An 18,893-nucleotide genomic window follows, 5' to 3' on the forward strand; every position below is an offset into this window, starting at 1 on the left:
TTAGCTTTCTGAGATTTTTATATACTCTAGAGATTATTGCTCTATCTGATGTGCAAGTGGTAAAAATTTGCTCCCAAGCTGTAGGCTCTCATTCACCTCACTGATTGTTTCTTTTGCAGAGAAGAAGGTTTTTGGTTTGAATCCATCCCATTTATTAATTTTTGGTTTTAACCACATTTTGACCCAGCTATCCCACCCCTCTGTCTATTCCCAAAGGACTTAAAAACAGCATACTACAGGGACACAGTAACATCAATGTTTATTGCAGCACAATAGCTAAACTGTGGAACCAACCTAGATGCCCTTCAATAGATGGATGGAAAAAAATGTGGTATATATACGCAATGTAATAAAAAGGAATAAAAGAGAATAAAATCATGTCATTTGCAGGTAAAATGATGGAATTAGAGAAAATAATGTTAAATGAAGTTAGGCAATTCCCCCCCCCAAAAAAAATGTTGAATGTTTTCTCTGATATAAGGAGGCTGATTCATAGTGGGGTTGGAAGGGAGAGCATGGGAAGATTAGATTAACTCTAGATAGGGAAAAGGGGGAGAGTAGGGAAGGGAGGGGGCAAGGAGGTAATAAAGATGGTGGAATAAGATGGACATGATTACCCTAGGTATGTGTATGAAGACATGAATGGTGTGAATATATTTTGTATACAACCAGAGATATGAAAAATTGTGCTCTATATGTGTAATATGAATTGTAATGCATTCTGCTGTCACATTTAAAATTAGAATAAAAAAAATTTAAAAATAAAATAAAAGTGCAATACTAAAAAATAAATAAAATAAAATTAGAAATCAACAACAACAAAAAAAGCCTACAAAAATGACACTAAAACATAAACATCAGATAATGCATTTTGGAATGATGAGCAGGTCATCAAAGAAATCAGTAGATAAATTAAAATATCTTAGAATCAAATGAGAATAGAAACAAAACCTACAAGAACACATACATTACACTTAAAGCAATATTCAGAGAAAAGTTTAAGTGCCTATGTAAAAAAAAAATGAGATCTCAAATAAATAACTTAATAACATCTCAAGATCTTAGAAAAAGAAGAAGAAATCAATACCAAAAACATGCCCAGAAGCAATAAAATATATCCCAGCTGAAATTAATCAAATACATAATAAAAATAAAAATATTAATGAAACATTTTTTTTCTTTGAAAAGATGAACAGCATTCATAAACCCTTAGCCCAATTAATTTAAGAAGATGACTCAGATTAATGCAACTGGAGAGTAAAGGGAAATATTGAAAAAGGCCATGCTGAAATTAATAGGATTATTAGGAAAAATTTTGAAATTTTATATTTCATTAAATTGGGAAATATAAAAAACAAAGGATAAATTTTCAGGCATATTCAGCATCCTAATATTGAACTAAGTGGATATAGAAAGCACAAACAGACTATAACAAGCAATGAGACAATGAGATTTAAGCAGGAATAGAAAACCTCCCAACAAAGAAACACCAGGAACAGATAGATTTATAGCTGAATTTTACCATATCTTTAAGAAGAACTATTACCAATATCCTCAAATTATTCCATTAAATACAAAGAGAGAGGACAGTTTTGAACTCATTCTATAAATATGATATCACCTTGATACCAAAACTGCATAAGGGCACATAAAGAAAAGAAAACTACAGACCAATATTCTTGATGAGCGTATTCAAGTGCTTCACAAAATACTTGCAAATAAAAATTAGTGGCACATTAAAATGATCTTGCATAGTTACCAAATTGGTTTTCTTAAAGGGATGCAAGGATGGTTCAACATTCAAAAATCAATAACTGTAATAAACCACATAAACAGAATGAAGGACAAAAGCCACTTGATTATCTCAATAAATTCAGAAAAGTCTTTGAAAAAATTTGGATTCTTTCATTATAAAAAGTTTGAATAAACTAGGGATATAAGGAATTTACCTCACCATATAAGGAAAAACCTAAAGCCAACATCATACTGAATCCAGACATATTTATTTTCTTTAAAATCAGGAACAAGAATAAGATATCTGTTTTCATCACTAAAACTCAATATAATATTTAAAATTTTAGCTAGATTTGCAAATGCCTTAAGTAAGAGAAAGAAAGAAAAGAGATTCAATAGGAAACAAAAAAGTCAAGTTATCTCTATTTGCAGATGATATGATTCTTTATTGACAAAGTTTTAAATGCTCCTCCATAAAACTTCTAGATCTTATAAGCAAATTCACCAAAGTAGTGGGATATAAAGTCAACACACAAAAATGAACGGCTTTTCTGTACATGAACCATGAACCTACTAAGAAAAAAACAACCCCATTGACAATAACATCAATACAATAAAATACTTAGGAATCAATCTAGCTAAAATGGTGAAAGAACTATATGAGGAAAATTTAATAATACTGAAGAAAGAATTTGTAGAAAAGAGGATCTCCCATGTTCATGGATAGGCAGAATTAATACTGTTAAGATCGTCATATCTCCAAAATTAAGCTAAAGGGTCAATGCAATTCCCATCAGAATCAAAATACCAATGAAATTCTTCTCAGAACTAGAAGAAAATTTCTAAAATTTATATGGAAAAGGCCCAAAGTAGCCAAAGCAATTCTGAGCATAATAAGCAATGCTGGAGGCATTATAATACCTGATTTCTCATTATAATATGCAGAACTATAGTAAAAAAAACCAGCATGGTATTGGCATAAAAACAGACATGTTGATCAATGAAATAAAAGACACAGAAGCAAACCTACACAGATGCAGTCATCTGATCCTAGAAAAAGGCACCAAAAACATATGTTGGAGAAAAGACAGTCTTTTAAACAAATGGTACTGGGCCAACTGCCTATGAGTAATACCCAAATCGGCAACTGCTAGAAGAAAACACAGGAGCAACACTCCAACATATAGGTAGAGGCAATGACTTCCTTGATAGGACTCCTATAGCTCAGGAAACAATACCAGAAATTAATAAATAGGATGGCATCAAATTAAAAGCCTATGCACATCAAAGGAAACAAAACCATGACAAGAGAGCATACCAAATGGGAGAGACCCCATGGCAACTACTCTTTTGACATATGATTAATATCCAGAATATACAAAAGAAAACTTAAAAAACAAAACAAAACAAAACAAAAAAGCAACTCACAAGTAATCCAGTCAGTAAAGGACAAATGACCTAAAAAGTATTCAACATTGATAGCCATCAGGCAAATGCAAATCCAAACTACACTGAGATTTCATCTTGCACCATAAAGAAAACAAACAGTAATAAAAGCTAACAAGGATGTGAGGATAAAAAAAAAAAAAACTCTCACACATTGTTGGTAGGTATGTGAATTCTCAGTATTTATCCAAAATAATTAAATTCATCATACTATAGTGATGCATGCACATTCATGTTCTGGGAAGCATAATTTACAATAACCAAGTTATAGAACAGCCTAAGTATCCATGAAGAGATGAATGGATTAAGTATATTTACACAATGGGCTTTTATTCAGCCATAAAGAGGAAAAAAGATTGTGTAATTTGCAGGAAAATGGATAGAACCAGAGAAAATCGTGTTAAGTAAAACATGACAGACCCCCCAAAATAAGGATGATATGTTTTTTGCCATGTGAGATGCTAGAGAAATAAAATGGGGAAAAAGCAGATCTCATGAAAATAGAAGGGAGATCAGTAAGGTAAAGAAAGGAGTTCTGGGAAGGGAAGAGGGGAGGGCAAAGGAGGGGAGGTATGGGAAATAAAATTGATAAAATCATGTTATTTTATGCCATAAATATGCCACAGTAAAACTCAGTATTCTGCATGATCATTATATATCAATTAAAATTTTTAAATAATTTACTATTTTAATTTTCCAAAAGATATATTCACTGTAAATCACTGCAAAAAGATGTAGAAGACATATTAAATGAAGATACCATTTCTTAAGGGGCTGGGGCAGGGTTGGATGAAGAAAGGGTAGGTCAAAAAAGACATATTCCTTTTTTGCCATGTTACCTATCTTTCACAGAGACCATGTTTTGTGTGTAAATTCAACCAGTGTTTTAAAGAAAAGAAACAAAAGGGGTAGATATTACATTACTTTTTAAAATTTTGAGTGAAGAAAGGAAGAGAAACAGCACATGATTCACAACCCTAAGTTTTAAGAAAAGGGAACTGATGCCAAAAAGTTTAAAATTACTCAGAAAATGACATTTTTTTTTCTTATATCCTAATAATTGAAGTCTTCTAATTTGAATTCAGTATACTTTCATGCCCCACGTGTGTACTGAAGCAAGTACTCTCTAATTTGGACCACAATATCAGCAATCATTGCGACATAGATGGTGACAATCCTGGGGGTGGTGAGTCTTACCTAAGTATCTACAGATGTGTGCATCTCCTATTACAATTAACCATTGAATAGAAATTAATTATAACCACACTGCTTCCCCCAGATTCATCATAACAAGCTGGTACTTGTAGTAACATGCTTCTACATGTAGTACATGATAAGAGTTACCTGAAGAACTGATGGTGCTAATTATTTTCTATTAAAATGCTCATTTTTAAGTATTCAGTAACATTCACTTAGGAACAAAAATAGAGCAAAGGCATTTGTTTAAACTGAAATTTACAAGACATAGTGGTTTCAGGTATAGCACTCACAAGATCACCTTGAGACATGGAATTTAGAGATAGGAAAATTGCCAATGTGATAGAGGGTACAAGACACTGAATTTGTGAATGCTGATGGTTGCTGCAGTTCCTGAATGATTCAATTGAAGGAGAAGGAGAAGGAGAAGAAGAAGAAGCAGCTTGTCTACAGATAATTCAACATTGAAATGCCTGGTAGGATGTCCTGCTTCACTCCTGTATCCTTTTAGCAGAGAGGTATTCTCCTGGCCACATTTACTAAAAGAGACCTGATCCTTTGATGTTCAACACCAGGATCAAGTAACAACTGGGGACCATTTCAATGTGTGTTGGGGGAAACAGTATTTGGCTGTATGTCTAAATTCCACTTCATTGTTCATTTACCAAAACTAAAATTATAATAAAAACAAGATTATGGACTTTATATAGGGCTATAAAATAACTCTGGAAAATTAAAGATTCAGAAAAAAATCAAAAACTTCAATATCAACTTTAAAACTTTCTAAAAATGCAACAAATAATTTAATAAAGAACAGAGGTAGAATTTGGCTTCGAATTGAGTTGCCCACCTGCAAGTTATTTTTAGGCGTCCCCAAGATGGAAAGGAAAACATTAAAAAAGTTTCCACAAGTCCACATAAAAAGTGCTCTGTGGTTGGATCTTCACTGAATCCAAACCAAGCCTCAGCACAGCTACGCACAGACTTTGAATAAACTAAGAATAGAGGAAAACAAACAAAACCAGATTAAAGGAAAGTCCAACATATCCCTGTAGAGAGAGGAAGAAATGAAACTATTTCTGTTAATTATTTTAAAGTCATATTTTTCCTACTCATTCAAAGAAAATCATATCTAAAAAGCCCCTGAGACAGAGGACCTGGGGGAATGTTTTAAAATCCACATTTTCTCTGTCTGGCACCCAGAAAGCACCAAAATTGAGCTTTTTTTTTTTTTTTATCAGAGTGGAAGAAACACTGGCAACAAACCTGTCATAAGAAATGCTCTTGGTATTTTCAAATGTGTTTTCTTTAAATCCTAAAAGTCTGTTATTAATGAAAACCAATGAGATCATAAAAAGAGCACCACTTTATAATCATATATATTAGGAGGATGACGCTTCACAATATTATCCAACAACAACAACAAAATGTAGCCTAGACAACAACAAAATCACAGAGCTTGATTTTTATTTATTTTCCCCTTCTTTTTGGTAATTTTTTTTTTTTTAAACTACCTGTCAGGTTACAAGGGGCTCAGAATTCAACACAGTTTCCCCTTAAAGACCAGACACTTTTGATAAATAGTGTGTCCTGAAGCACAGGCCAGATTTAGGTGCTGTTATGACTTAGGTATGAGTTGTCCACCAAAAGCTCATGTGTGAGGAAATGAAAGAATTTTGGGAGGTGAAATTACTAGTTTATGAGAGGTGTAAATGAATGAGTGGATTAGTGCACTGATATGGATTAACTGGGCTATAACTGTGGGCTGGCAGGGTGTGGCTGGAGGAAGTTGGTCACTGTGGGTGTTCCTCTGAGGTTCATATTTTGTCCTTGATCAGCTGAGCACCTCCTCTCTCTCTCTCTCTCTCTCTCTCTCTCTCTCTCTCTCTCTCTCCCCTTCCTAGTTGTCATGTTCTGAGTTTTGTTTTGTTTTTTTCACACCCTTCTGCCAGAGTATTCTGCGTCTCTCAAGCCCAAAGCTATGGATTTGGTCAACTGTGAACTGACCTTCTGAAACCATGAGCCAAAATAAACTTTTCTTCCTCTCTGTAGCTCTTGTGAGGTCTTTTGGTCAAGCTGTGAAAAAGCTGAGGAACAAGGGTGTGGTATAGAGCTTGCAGGTTAATGATAGGAAGAAGCTGTGACTCTGGGGGTTTTCTCTCCAGCCCTCTCCGCCTGGCTTCTGTCACCACCACTTTCATGGAATCTTTCTTGGAAGGTCACCAAAATGGACACTTGGTCAGATCATCTCACTCAGCATGCCTCCCAGACGGCCACTCCCTGCTCAACCCTCTGTTCCTTTCCTGCTCTGCAGCTGGCAGCTCCTTCTCCATCCCTTGCTGCCACCTGCTTCCATCTCGCACCTTCTGTGCACAGGTGTGCAGTCAACTTCAGTCCTTGACCTTTGTGCTTCCTGGTCCTCATAGCATGCAGGTGACTTTTAATATCATCTTGTGCCTTCAGCCAACTTAGAAATCTTCCCTGGGCTTCATTCTCTTCTATCTCAGAGTCTGTTGGATTATTCTATTAGAATAACCAATAATCACTTAAAACTACATATGATGCAAAAACAAACAAACAAAAACAACTTTTTTCTCTCTCTCTAAAGCAGCTTCTTTGCCTATTTTACTACCTCGTAGTAAAATGGTGTAGGTGCCATCTGTCTAGTTGCTCAAAGACCATAAACTTAAGTTATCCATAAATTCTCCCTTTCCCTGATCCCTCACATCTGAGCTATAATGAAATCATACATTTCCGTCTAGGAGTCATATCTCAAATGTGTTCTCTTCTATCTGCATTGCTACTAACGCGGCCTGAGGCCTCTCTCCCTCCACTTGAATTATAGCAATCATCTCCTAACCGGTCTCCCTGTTTTTCTCTTAAAGTCCACTTGCTATCTGTCTTTCATATAGATGGTAGAGTGATTGCTTAAGAAGCGTAAATTATATATGGACTTTGAATATGTTCACACATTTTCTCATCTGATTAAAATCCCTTAGTGGCTTTTAATTGCAGCCAATCTAAAGTTCTCATCAGTAGCTATAAGACACAACCTTATTTTCTCCCTCCACTTCACATGCTATATATCCCTCAGACTGGCACAGCTATTGTTCCTCAACAAATCTAGCTCCTTACTGCCCCAGGGCCTTTGCATTTTTAATCTTTGTTGCCTTAAAGCATTTCCTTGGCTTCATCTTCTCATTTATCTTCCCAGTACTGACTCCTTCTCATCTCTAAGCTTTCACTCTCTCTTTCATTGTTCAGTTTCTCTCTCATATCATACAACTTATTTCCTTCAGACCACTTATGAGTGAAATTATCTTGACCAACTGTTTATTTTCTGTATCCCTTACTTCTAGTGTACAATTACTGCATTAATCTGATTTGTTGTGGGGCCTCTAGCACTTGGCAGTGTGACGGGTGTACCTTAGGCACCAATGTACATGCATTAGATTAATGAGGGAGTGATTGCATAAACAACCAGATGAGCATTAGTTTCTGAAAGAGCAGAGAAATGTGTGCACAGTGAAACCCAGAGTCCAGTGGGTAAGATAGATATCAACAATTAGAATGCATTAGTGCAAGTGGGAGGCGAAATAAACACAAGAGAGAACACAGACAGGCTGTGATTTACCATTGCATAGAAAATGGCTCAAAGGGGTGATTCTGAGTTGTTATTTCCAAGGATGCTGATGGACCAGGATTTGCAGGATGCCTGTGTTTCAGCACCCAGTGCTCACCCCTTTGACCCCATTTCCTGGGAGACATCACAGAAACCAGCAGCTCCAGAGAGAACACAGGCACCACACAGTGAGGTTAGACAGATGGAGAAGAGCTACACGCTCTAGAGTTTGATCCAGAGGAAAGGAACATCATCAGAAATCAATTCCTCAGGACTGTTACTTGAACACAGGACTACAGAGGAAAGATTTAGCTCTGTGACAGGAAGCAAATATTCAGCAAATTCAGGAACTTTTCCTAATTGTACAGTTACCATCACTGCCTTGCAAATCCCTACCCATCCTTTGTGTTATTGTTTGAATATGATTATGTCCCCCATGGATCCCTATGATTAAATGTTTTGTCTCCAGGGTGGCATTGTTGGGAGGTGGTGAAATCTTTGAGAGGTAGGGTCTGATGGCAGGTGCTTAGGTGACTGGGGCTGTGAGATACTTTTTGTACAACCATTGGGTGGGTCTCTTGGTAGTTCTCTGGAGAGGATTATTATTAAACAAGCAATCTGGCTTCATTTGTCCTCTTTCTCTATCACAAATCTGTAACACACATCTATCTCATTAAGATTGTGTCTTATTCATTTTAATTCCAGCATACATCATCACTCCGGAGGAAAAAATTTCAGTAAAAGGTTAGAGGAGTGAATGGATGGATGAAGAATTTCTAGATAACCTGAATATAATTGTCTTTTCATCTTATTATATATGAGAAACAGCAGCGTGTACATTGGGCTCAGTGATACACACCTGTGATTCCAGTAGCTCAGGAGGCTGAGGCAGGAGGATTGCAATTTGCAACCCACATGGGCAACTTAACAAGACCCTCTCTCAAAAAAATGAGTTGGAGATGTAGCTCTGTGATAGAGTGCCCATGGGTTAGTGATAGAGTCCCAGTATTAGAGAAAGAGAGAGAGAGAGAGAGAGAGAGAAAGAGAGAAAGAGAGAGAGAGACAGCAGCAACTTGTAAAGGATAATGCTGGTGTGTAAAATCGATTAAATTTAAAGAACTAACAAATGTGATTCAATTTATGACCTAATCTATGCAATTATTATAACCCTTAAAGATAAGTTTCTATATCTCAATACTCTAAGTACATTTCATTTTCAATTTTATGTTTTAGAGTTAAATGTACTTTATAGTATAGAATATCATAGAGACTGGCTTGAGCATTACAAAATCAACTGATTCTCTTATTTCTCATTGTACATTTCATTTGCTCTTAGCATGACATTGAATTCAGAGCCCATGAAGTAGGAATGAGGTTCATGAGCTCAGTCTACTACTTCACTTGATTTTCTGATAAGTGTCATTTTATTGCCTTAGTTTTTTTTTCCACTTGAAGAACACACTGAAATCTAAAAGCAATGAAAAATAATGCCAAATTTTATAGTATTATTCCATGAATTAATACATTATATACATTATATTTCTGAAGTTCCATTGGTTAATAAAAATAAAATAAAAGAAGAAAATAAAATAAAATAAAAGAAGAAAACATGAAAAATAAGCACGATGCTATTGTTTTCAAAATTTTAATTATAAAAAGAAAGAATCACCCATTAAGTATACACAAACCAAAAGGAAAATATTTATTTCAGATGCATAGAGACACTATCATGGCAACTTCCTTATCAAATTACAATTAAAATAACATAAATGTAATTAGTTTCCATTTTTGGAAAATCCATCGATTAGTCATCAGATATGGGTAAAAATATAAATGTCAAATAGATATGATTCTGTCTATTATATATCATTCTGGCAGCGGTTGATTTAATACTCTGGCTTTCCCCAGCACCTCCTAACCCCGGGGCACTCTTTGTCCCCAAATCCCTACTCTGCTCTTCTTTATTTCTACTTGCACTTGCCACCTACTCACTCACAGTTGACTATGTGAACACAGCATACTATGTAGCTGAATTGCTTATTATATGTATTCTTTATTTTATGATTTTCTTAATGTAAAAATTATTCTCAAGAAAGGGATTTTATTTTGTTCACTGATATACCCAAACTCCTATAGGGGTACCTGGCATAGAGCAGGCACTAAATGAATATTCATTGAGTTAGCAAAGTAATTAAAGTGTTGTTTATTTTTAAAAGATAAATAAACCTTTGATTATTTCTGATTGCATCAGGCACTAACTAAATTCATCATAATTTTCTCAATATTTATAAGTAAATGCCTACTTTAATGTTTGCAAATTCTCTAGTTTCAAATGTTAGCATTTTCTGTAAATTTACAAAGAGAATCAATTTCAGGTAAATAAACAAACAGACCAAAAAGTACCTGAAGACGGACTTTCAAAGTCTTGTGGTGATACGGATTACCTATATTTTCTTCAGTGATTACTACTCTCTTACTTCATTGACCCTTGAGTGCTCCACTCTCTTATCCATTCATTTGCTACATACAATTCATTACTCTATTGTCTTTATTGATTTGCTCAGCAAAGAAACTTGTGTTTCTGAACTGCAAGATTTTTCAGAGAATACCAGAAAAAACTATTTGATCAAGCAGAACAAGAGCCCAGCAAAAGCAGATTGGAAAAGTCTGGGAAGGTTTTCTCTTTTTTCTCCTACTGTCTACTGCCTTTCAACAACTCCAGGACCAGCCCTGCCCTCTCTTCCTCTTTACCACATCTTCACCCTGTTGCTTGGATTTACTTTTCTTACTGATTCTTAGCACTCTTTTTAGACAATTTGGACATATTACAACATGATAAAGTCTGAAGTTGAAAACTTCTAGGAGTTGGTCTCAAAGAATTTCCAAAACCTTGAACATGTATATGCTTATGATGAAATGACCATTCACAGGATTGATGATTCAGCTAGAGAAGCAGGTTTTCCTGGGGTAATATGAATGAAATATACATGGAATTTAGGTGGAAGAACTGGTTATAGGTCCTTCAATAATCACCATTCATTTGGTTTGGGTTAATTGTTTTTCACAAATAAAATAGCCGTGTCTACTTTTACAAGTACTTATGAGATAAAATGTGTATCAAAGTTGTTCCTAATTAACATGCGTTCTACCAAGAATCACAAGAGCCAAAGGAGATGCAGGCAAACACTGCCAAGGTCCTGAGGGCATGTGCCAAGCAGAGATATCAAGGCCTTGGTATCGCCCAAGAAAATTAAATCCAAGTTCTCACAGGGTGTCAGCTGCAAGCTCCACTGACTTGCCTGTATCACCCCTTCCCAGCTTGAGAAACAGCTTTTTGCCCCTGCTGCCAAGGGTCTCAAGTTCTGTCACATAAAGGCCACTACAAGGCTCAGACTAAGACCCAGATCCAGGCTACAGCCTCAGCTCCAGCTCCTGTTCAGGCTCCCAGAGGTGCCCAGAACCCCATGAACATTTCATAATAAAGGTCTTTATCGGACAATGTGAGAACAGAGGGACTCATAAGACCCCTGGGCTGCTGTCTGAACCACAAAAAGTTGGATGCCTAGGTTATATGGCGATTGTAGTTTCTACTTTCTTTTTCTTGTCTCAGGCTTATTTTACCCACAGCACAGCAGGAAAAATTCTGTTCAGAGATGTCTTTAAAAAGTTAAACTAGGTGTCTGATCACAATAGACTATCCAAGAAAAGTGAAAACACACACACACACACACACACAGTGACTTTCATGTGAATGTTCTTAGCAACTTTATTCATAAAAGTCCATTGTTAGAAACAGTCTAAGAACTCCTAAACTGATGAATGTATAACAAAATGGTTTATCCATGCAAAGAACATTATTCAGCAGCAATAAAAGGAAACAAACTGTTGATGCATGCTAAGCTGTGACCAAAATTCAAATACATGCTGAATGAAAGAAGCCAAGCACATGAGACCATATATTGTACTGTTCTGCTTATGTGATGTGTCCCAAAAAGGCTAATCTAGAGAAACATAGAACAGGTTCATGGTTGCCTGAGGGGTGGGAGGTGGTAGTTGTAGGAGTTAGAGTTTAACAGACATTGGATGTGGAGGATCCTATTGGGGTAATGGAAAGATTGTAAAACTGATTTACTGTTACAGTTGCACATTTAAAGATTTACTTAAAAATTAATGAATTGTACAACTTCAGTGAGTGAATTATGTATAAAATGTGCCTTTTTAGTTATATATCAAATTTATTTTTTCAAAGATGGGACTATTAGTCTGTGATTATTTTTCTTCTACCCTTGGTTTAAAATATTTCCCAAAAGAATAGTCCAAAAGTCAATTCAAACTAATGTTTAATACCATGAGATCCAATTGAGAGAGGTTTTCAAAACCAGTTCTGTTCTGGAAATGAAACTTAACTTTGAACTTATCACTTTTGAAATCAGTTTAGACAATTTACCAACCATCCAATATTGACAAATCCTGCTTATTTTCACTGCTTTTAGAATGAATGTTTATGATGAAGCTTCCCTTTTAAAATAAATAGAGCTAAATATTAAGTGGCACAAGAACTTATCATCTGACAAAGGGAAAATAAAATATGAAATAGGCTGGAAACTTCATCCTCACATCTAACTGTTATTCATGATGAAGTCATTTATCAAGCAGAAAATATTAAAAAATTAGGAAAAAAATAAAGACTCAATTTAAAAGGAGATATTTATCTTTGTAAATTTGTTGATTTAAAAAAAATACTTTGCCTAATTCATATTGGATTATCACTAGTCACCCCAGTAATTTTTTCAATAAGGCCCCTGCAGTTAGAATTCTTGATAAAATTGAAGGTAACAAGACATACAATTCATTAACATTTCATGCAGTGAACCACTAAGCAAGGGACACATTGGCAGAATCAAAACCTGGATGTATTTTTATTATTATTTTCAAAGAAATAACTTCTGGCACAGGTCCCAGATTCTACATTCAGAACAGAAATTAAAGCAATTAAAGCCTTATTGAGAATTACCAATAATAACGTAACATAAACAGTGGGTTTCACATTCTGTCTAGATAAGCTAGCATTGTACAAAAGAAATGAAAGCATTTTGAAATTACAAATCTCTTATTTTTCAGTTACTATTAGTAACATTTGCAAGGAGTGAAACTAAATTAGTTGGAAAGCAAGGAAACTAGGGTCCAGGAAAGAATGGGATCTTGCACAGGAAATCTTCGTTCTGCCTACCATACCTAAAGACTGAAGGTTAGGTGACACCATACCCCAAAGAAGCATATTAATGACATTAAAACTAAAAGTTATGGAAAGAACTGAAGCTAAAATTCTTTAAATTTTTTTTTCAGAAAGATATAAGATGCCATCTTATAATATTTTTGACAGTATAACAGAATGATTTATCAAAAGAACATCTCTATGAGAAATAAATAAAGCTACACCATATATTTGTCATTATGGTAGCACTGTCATAGAATAAGCTAAGTAAAATTATTCTTAACACTGTGGATTTTAAAAGACTTCAGATGATTAACACCAACCTCTCTAATAAGATATTTAATATTAGTTAATAATTTAAAAATATGCACTGTATTTTATGATAATATTATTTTCCTAGCATATTTTCAAATGCTAAGGATCTAAACTTTTGAAGTTTTGTTGGTTTTAAAATTTACAATAAAATATATGTACATAAGGTGGGTCCTGCAATGGAAGGGAATTATACCTAATAACTGTCCATACCATCCTCTCCAAGGTAATTAAAATAAGTACAATATTTAAGACAAATTTGTTATTTAAAACTAATTTAAAATTGAATCATGTTACACTCCTAAGTAAACACCACAGCAAGCAAGGCTTTGTTTTAGCCACAGAATCAATGGATGTGTTAAGTCCATGGGGTAAAATATTAAACGTGAAATCTTTTACCACACATGTGAATTCACAAGTAAAAATTATCTCCCATTAAATGTGTATGATCCTCAGAAAATGACTAGACTTATGAATATATTATTGATGATTGAAGATGAGTATTATTAATCTCAACCATTTCAGATACAACTTCAGAAACAAGAGCCTGTACTAGGATGACCATCTCAGTCTGTCTTCCTTCCCTTTCAAGACTCAGAATCAACTTCTGTCTTGGTCCAAAAGAGTGTCCATGGTGATTCCACACCTAATTTAATTTTTAAAAGATGTGTTACTTTTTGCCAGTGGCTCCACCATTGACAGTATCACCAAGCAGCTGAAGAGAAGTTAAAACTAAGAATGCAAAATGGGTTTCATATGAACAGCTTATATTAATAATAATTACCAACCACTGTAACAACACCTAAGCTTTTCACACATCTCATGGGATCTTCATTACTGGGTAAATATTAGATACCATTAATTTCATTTGGGGATATCAAGTTTAAAGATGTTTACTGACACATGGCCAATGGCAGAATATTTGTAGAAAGAGATGCACTGGTCTTGCCTTTTTTTTAAGTTCCATTTTCCTGAGTTTGATCTCCCCTTTCCTTTCAACTATTTTAGTTTTGAACACAAGAAGAAAAGTGTGTGGAGAAACACATAGATAAAAAGGGAATATTTTGCCCATTTGTTTCTTCTAACTTGCTCAACCTTCTACAGCATCTTTACTTCAACTGCTAAGCTGGTTCTAACTGCTGAGACATGCCCAGTGAGCTCCAGGTTCTAACTGACTCTAATGTGGAAGCCTCTGCCATTTCTTCCTCCTTGGCATCATGGAGAATTCTTGCTCTTGCCTACCTCTCCACAATATTTCATTGTCCACCACCCTTCAGGACCTTCACCTGTCCCCATACTTCCCCACTGTTGCCCACAATTCCTCAGAATATCCAAATGTAGTTGATTTTCATAAAGAGTTTGAGCAATATCTTCCTAACCAATCTAAGGAATTTTTAAAGTCATTGTTGGTTTTCCCTCCATTTTATGCTTATTTCTTTTATATAGACATTGTACTTCTGTTTAATTTGCATGTTATTTTTGTATACTTTTGAAAGATCATCTTATGTGCTGCATTAATGTGTTTTCAGTTAGTTAATAGTATTCTAAATCTTGGCTAAGAGAATTAGCAAAGGATTTTTCTCATATTTTATGTGTTCCTTATATCTTCTCTTAATGTCAGATCTATTAAATAATTCATGCAATCAAAATATTTATGCTACTTACAGAACACCTATTTCCCACTCCTCGGAATTTCCAGGTGGAGATATTTCCACTAGAAAAATCCAGTTGGCCTTCTATTTATCTTTGACAGCTTTCCATTGAAGAGTGAACCATCTGGTTCTTAGTTGAATGAGTTATGGGACCAAGACTCTTGATTATCATAATTCGTCTGTCAAATAACTTCAAGCAACAGAAAATAATTTCTTTTCACTTGGCTTTTTGTCCTGAGTCTAAAGGAAGGCTAAATAAGTGTCCAAACTTTTTTTTAGATGGGCTATTTCAAGATTTCAATAAGAGATCAAGGGCATTATTAATAAGTCCATTTGACTAAGACCTGTGCTATACCTTCCAATCTATGTTGTCAAGAATAACAATGTAGTTGTACTTCTATCTGCCTGACTCCTGCCTATGTCCAATTTTGGTGAGGAATCAAGGTATTATTCTTCCCAAATTCCGTTAAATCTCAATATTTCATTCATTCGGCTTGACACTGTGAATAAGTCATTCAAATGCCCTGCTAATTATTCCATCACTAAAATATCTGCCTCATTTCAATCTTTCATCCAGAATCTAACTTGTCCCTATCTTCCAATATACAAATGCCAAAGTTATTCTTAAAATTATATTAATGGCAACATGGGGGTGCATGTCAGTTTGCTACAATTGCTGTGGACTTTCCTTCCATACCACCAAAATTAGTCTCATGTCAACAATCCTACCATTGGTCTCAGGGGTTTTTAATGTGCTTGAACCAGTAGACAAGGGGACACTTGTGCAGCACAATTCCTGTGGAAATCAGGAAGCACACAGAATTACCTTATGTAGGAAAATATTGCAGTGACACTCAGCTATTGCTGAAAATCCCTCCATGAGGGTTGGTGGGAAGGTTGGCTAGATGACTCCTCTATACAGGAAACATTCAGAACTCACTCAGGAGCTAAAAAATTTGAAGACATCACATGTCTTTCATGAGGCTCTCTAGCCCTGGCAACCAAAATTACTATGCAGTCCTGTTTCTACTGAATTTACTGTCAGCAGACCCCGCAGGTACAATTCCCAATAACAGGCCCAAAAGGATTTCTTAAACACATCCCACATCCCACTCTTTTCTACCTTCCCTTCCAAGCAACAAGGCCACTAGCTTTCAGGAGTCAGAGTATTTATTTATCATCATCTCAGCCTTTTGTTAGGAGATATGCTATTTTCTTCAGAGCTGTCTTCTATTGATTCTGAAGTCTTTCTTTTCCTAACAAAATTCTTTCCTTGTAAAATAGTCACATTTTATTAACTATAAACTTAATGGAATTTGAGAACCTATTTTAAAGGCATTTATCAATTCTAATGTTTCCTAAAGTGATGTGACAGCTCTGACTGATGAGGATTATGACCTCACAGAAGGAAGTGCAGATTGATGGGGCAATGCATTATATTTTCTCACTGCAATTGTTAATATCCATCAAATGTTAACCATATGCATATAGGCTTTCAACCAAGAATACACCTTTGCTTTGTAATAAACACCATAAAATAACTCTACTTACCATGTGCTATTATTATTATTCCTATTTAAAAAAAAATAACTGGCTAGGTGCAATGTCACACATCTATAATCCCAGCAGTTTGGGAGGCTGAAGCAGGAGGATCATGAATTCAAAGCCAGCCTCAGCAAAAGCAAGACACTAAGCAACTCAGTGAGATCCTGTCTCCAGATAAAATACAAAACAACTGCTAGGGATTTGGCTCAGTGGTTGAGTGCCCCTGAGTTCAATCCCTAGTACCAAAAACACAATTAACTAACTGAAGCCAAAGTTACAGTCCCAAGTCTATGTAGAACAAGAATTTATTTGGCTTGAAGCATCTGAATATTTTTTTTTATTTTGATGGATATTATCATTCTTTATAAAGGTAATTAGAAACTTTTGATACTAGTCAAGAAATGTATCCTTAATTGGACCATATTTTCCCCATATTCTAACCTGAATATATTCTGCTGCCTATGCTACCTGAAATGAGGGAGCATTGACTTGCCAATCATAAGAAAAACATGGTCCATAAGAGATGGTTGGCAATATCTATCAAAATTTATTTTGCTTTGTTTTCAGAAATATAAGAATATATTTATTGATTACTGCCAATTCTAGAAAGGACTTTTAAGTTTTAACCTTATTCTAGGGAGTATTCATCATCATCTTGTGCAGATTGTCACAACTATTGAAAATTTAGACTGAAGCAAACTATGCTAAAATTGATTTTATGACAATAACCCTGACCACAAAGAACCAAGGCTTTCTCCATAACATACACACACACAAAAAGAAAGAAAACTGCACACTATATTCCAGCAAGTATTGGTTTCTCTGTATGTAGAGATTCTTACTCTTGAAGTGATTCTTGGCTGAGTACTGTATCTATTGTGACTGATGAACACTCTGTGATGGCTATTTATTAGGGTATTTTTGAAGTGTCAATTCAAATAAAGTACTATTACAATGTTAATTTAAAAACATAAAAGTATATTTTAAAGTCATTTTATAGCTATAATGTGTCTAAAGGACAAATGAAATGTCGCTGCTGTGAAATCTGTAACCCTTCAGATGTGGCCCAGCCTTTGTTTTTAAGCATCATTCTCCCCACCCTCTTGTGCCCTATTGTTCCCTCTCTAGTTATATGAACACTTTGACCTTCCTTGAACTCCAGAATTTTGCAAACTTTAACATTTCTTATGCATCAAATATGTATCTCCATGTTTTTATTTAAATAACAGAACTTAATTCTTGAGTTTGTTTTAGTCAACTTTTTCACTACTGTGACTAAAAGATCTGACAAGAACAAGTTTAGAGGAAGAGGAGTTTATTTGGGGGCTCACAGTTTCAGAATTCTCAATCCATAGACAACAGGCTCCATTCCTCAGGGCTCAAGGTGAGACAGAACAGCATGGTGGAAGAATATGAAGGAATAAAGCGGCTCACATGGTGATCAGAAGCAGAGGAGAGAGAGAGAGAGAGAGAGAGAGAGAGAGAGAGAGAGAGAGAGAGAGACTCCACTTGCCAGATATAAATATATCCCAAACGTACACCCCTTCAGTGACCCCCCTTCCACTAGCTACACCCTACTGGACTTTAGTTTCCATTCAGTTAATCCATGAGGGGATTAATTCACTGACTGGATTAAGGCTCTCATAAACCAATCATTTCATGTCTAACCTTTCTTGCATTGTCTTACACATATGCTTTTGGGAGCTATATCTTAGTTCTAATACTTCCCCTTGAGGAGGAGCTCCTCAGTTCCCCAAGGCAGAGGTAGGCATTCCCTTCTTTGGGCTCACTATGTTCATTCCTATATTCCAGAATTTAACAATCTATAAAGCTTATTTCTCAGTGCATTTGTCTCATTAGCAATTGGACTACTTTAGGGGAAGAAAAGTAGAAAGAATGAAAGAAACAAATGTAAATCAAATGTATATCAACAACATATAGATCTTTTCTCACACATTCTTTGCCATGTATTCATGTACTGCTTAATATAAACAAGCCTTGGAATATAAATCATTTCACCTAATGTGTGTGTGTGTGTGTGTGGGGGGGGGGGTGTTTGTGTGTTTCTAAAACCAAAGGAACTAACCAGGAAGGTAAATCCAACATGTTCATCCATACCTGGTTCTTTTCTGTGTATCCTCTTTATCTTGGCATCTTTACCTTATTGAAC

Source organism: Marmota flaviventris, chromosome 7 (assembly GCF_047511675.1).
Source record: "Marmota flaviventris isolate mMarFla1 chromosome 7, mMarFla1.hap1, whole genome shotgun sequence".
In the NCBI taxonomy this organism is placed as follows: domain Eukaryota; kingdom Metazoa; phylum Chordata; class Mammalia; order Rodentia; family Sciuridae; genus Marmota; species Marmota flaviventris.